Source organism: Lolium perenne, chromosome 3 (genome assembly GCF_019359855.2).
Source record: "Lolium perenne isolate Kyuss_39 chromosome 3, Kyuss_2.0, whole genome shotgun sequence".
NCBI classification, from domain to species: domain Eukaryota; kingdom Viridiplantae; phylum Streptophyta; class Magnoliopsida; order Poales; family Poaceae; genus Lolium; species Lolium perenne.
The window spans coordinates 53,649,792-53,653,838 of NC_067246.2; positions in this window are offsets into that span (position 1 = coordinate 53,649,792).

Consider the following 4,047-nt stretch of genomic DNA (forward strand, 5'->3'; position numbering starts at 1 on the left):
CAATATTATGGGACAAGATGCATTGCATTCAATATCCAAGACAACAAAATCAACGGGGACAAGGTTATTGTTAACGGTAATACGAACATTATCAACTTTACCCAAAGGTTTCTTTGTAGAATGATCAGCAAGATTAACATCCAAATAACAATTTTTCAGCGGTGGCAAGTCAAGCATATTATAAATTTTCTTAGGCATAACAGAAATACTTGCACCAAGATCACATAAAGCATTACAATCAAAATCTTTAACCTTCATCTTAATGATGGGCTCCCAACCATCCTCTAGCTTTTTAGGAATAGAGGCTTCGCGCTCTAGTTTCTCTTCTCTAGCTTTTATGAGAGCATTTGTAATATGATGCGTGAAAGCCAAATTTATAGCACTAGCATTAGGACTTTTAGCAAGTTTTTGCAAGAACTTTATAACTTCAGAGATGTGGCAATCATCAAAATTCAAACCATTATAATCTAAAGCAATGGGATCATCATCCCCAATGTTGGAAAAAATTTCAGCAGCTTTATCACAGGCAGTTTAGCTTTTAGCAGTTTCAGGCAGTTTCTCGCGCTTTGCATTAGAAGTGGAAACATTGCTAACACCAATTCTTTTATTAGTATTAGTAGGAGGTGCAGCAACATGTGTAGCATTAGCATTACTAGTGGTGGTAATAGTCCAAACTTTAGCTACATTCTTCTCTTTAGCTAGTTTTTCATTTTCTTCTCTATCCCACCTAGCACGCAGTTCAGCCATTAATCTTATATTATCATTAATTCTAACTTGAATGGCATTTGCTGTAGTAACAATTTTATTATGATGATTCTCATTAGGCAAAACTTTTGATTTCAAAAGATCAACATCAGCAGCAAGACTATCGACTTTAGAAGCAAGTATATCAATTTTCCCAAGTTTTTCTTCAACAGATTTGTTAAAAGCGGTTTGTGTACTAATAAATTCTTTAAGCATGGCTTCAAGTCCAGGGGGTGAACTCCTATTATTATTGTAAGAATTTCCATAAGAATTACCATAGCCGTTGCCATTATTATAAGGATATGGCCTATAGTTGTTACTAGAATTGTTCCGGTAAGCATTGTTGTTGAAATTATTATTTTTAATGAAGTTCACATCAACATGTTCTTCTTGTGCAACCAATGAAGCTAATGGAACATTATTAGGATCAATATTAGTCCTATCATTCACAAGCATAGACATAATAGCATCAATCTTATCACTCAAGGAAGAGGTTTCTTCGACAGAATTTACCTTCTTACCTTGTGGAGCTCTTTCCGTGTGCCATTCAGAGTAGTTGATCATCATATTATCAAGAACCTTTGTTGCTTCACCAAGAGTGATGGACATAAAGGTACCTCCAGCAGCTGAATCCAATAAATTCCGTGAAGAAAAATTTAGTCCTGCATAGAAGGTTTGGATGATCATCCAAGTAGTCAGTCCATGGGTTGGGCAATTTTTAACCAGAGATTTCATTCTTTCCCAAGCTTGAGCAACATGTTCAGTATCTAATTGTTTAAAATTCATTATGCTACTCCTCAAAGATATAATTTTAGCAGGGGGATAATATCTACCAATAAAAGCATCCTTGCATTTAGTCCATGAATCAATACTATTCTTAGGCAGAGATAGCAACCAATCTTTAGCTCTTCCTCTTAATGAGAAAGGGAACAATTTTAGTTTAACAATATCACCATCTACATCTTTATATTTTTGCATTTCACATAGTTCAACAAAATTATTAAGATGGGCAGCAGCATCATCAGAACTAACACCAGAAAATTGCTCTCGCATAACAAGATTCAGTAAAGCAGGTTTAATTTCAAAGAATTCTGCTGTAGTAGCAGGTGGAGCAATAGGTGTGCATAAGAAATCATTATTATTTGTGGTTGTGAAGTCACACAACTTAGTATTTTCAGCGTTGACCATTTTAGCAACAGTAAATAAAGCAAACTAGATAAAGTAAATGCAAGTAAACTAAATTTTTTTGGTGTTTTTGATATAGCAAACAAGATAGCAAATAAAGTAAAACTAGCAACTAATTTTTTTGTATTTTGATTTAGTGCAGCAAACAAAGTAGTAAATAAAACTAAGCAAGACAAAAACAAAGTAAAGAGATTGAGAAGTGGAGACTCCCCTTGCAGCGTGTCTTGATCTCCCCGGCAGCGGCGCCAGAAAATATGCTTGATGGCGTGTAACTCACACGTTCGTTGGGAACCCCAAGAGGAAGGTATGATGCGCACAGCAGCAAGTTTTTCCTCAGAAAGAAACCAAGGTTTATCGAACCAGGAGGAGCCAAGAAGCACGTTGAAGGTTGATGGCGGCGGGATGTAGTGCGGCGCAACACCAGGGATTCCGGCGCCAACGTGGAACCTGCACAACACAACCAAAGTACTTTGCCCCAACGAAACAGTGAGGTTGTCAATCTCACCGGCTTGCTGTAACAAAGGATTAACCGTATTGTGTGGAAGATGATTGTTTGCAGAAAACAGTAGAACAAGTATTGCAGTAGATTGTATTTCAGTAAAGAGAATTGGACCGGGGTCCACAGTTCACTAGAGGTGTCTCTCCCATAAGACAAACAGCATGTTGGATGAACAAATTACAGTTGGGCAATTGACAAATAAAGAGGGCATGACCATGCACATACATATCATGATGAGTATAGTGAGATTTAATTGGGCATTACGACAAAGTACATAGACCGCCATCCAACTGCATCTATGCCTAAAAAGTCCACCTTCAGGTTATCATCCGAACCCCCTCCAGTATTAAGTTGCAAAGCAACAGACAATTGCATTAAGTATGGTGCGTAATGTAATCAACAACTACATCCTTAGACATAGCATCAATGTTTTATCCCTAGTGGCAACAGCACAACACAACCTTAGAACTTTCTCACATCGTCCCGGTGTCAATGCAGGCATGAACCCACTATCGAGCATAAGTACTCCCTCTTGGAGTTACAAGCATCTACTTGGCCAGAGCATCTACTAGTAACGGAAAGCATGCAAGATCATAAACAACACGTAGATATAACTTTGATAATCAACATAACAAGTATTCTCTATTCATCGGATCCCAACAAACGCAACATATAGAATTACAGATAGATGATCTTGATCATGTTAGGCAGCTCACAAGATCCGACAATGATAGCACAATGGGGAGAAGACAACCATCTAGCTACTGCTATGGACCCATAGTCCAGGGGTAGACTACTCACACATCACACCGGAGGCGACCATGGCGGCGTAGAGTCCTCCGGGAGATGATTCCCCTCTCCGGCAGGGTGCCGGAGGCGATCTCCTGGATCCCCCGAGATGGGATCGGCGTTGGCGGCGTCTCTGGAAGGTTTTCCGTATCGTGGCTCTCGGTACTGGGGGTTTCGTCACGGAGGCTTTAAGTAGGCGGAAGGGCAAGTCAAGAGGGGGCACAGGGGCCCCAGATGACAGGGCGGCGCGGCCAAGGGGGGGGCCGCGCCGCCCTAGGGTTTGGGCTCCCTGTGGCCCCACTTCGTTTCGTCTTCGGACTTCTGGAAGCTTCGTGGAAAAATAGGCCCCTGGGCGTTGATTTCGTCCAATTCCGAGAATATTTCCTTACTAGGATTTCTGAAACCAAAAACAGCAGAAAACAGCAACTGGCACTTCGGCATCTTGTTAATAGGTTAGTTCCAGAAAATGCATGAATATGACATAAAGTGTGCATAAAACATGTAGATAACATCAATAATGTGGCATGGAACATAAGAAATTATCGATACATCGGAGACGTATCACCCTTCACAAAGAAGAATCACGACGGCGAGGCCGGCTCGTCGCATGGTGGTAAGAAGCCGCGACAACGTTGGTACTTCCCTGTTGAGCTTGCGTTCTAGCACTGGGAGATGAACCTGTTGGTGATATGGTCGGATGCCAGCCTGCCAGGCGGAGGCTACGGTACCTCCACTCCGTCCGCGTGGGGGTGCCTCCCGTGCCTCTTGCGGGGCAAGAGCGACGCGACGAGGTCTGGCGCCTGCAGTTCATACTGCCGCCGGATCTGCCC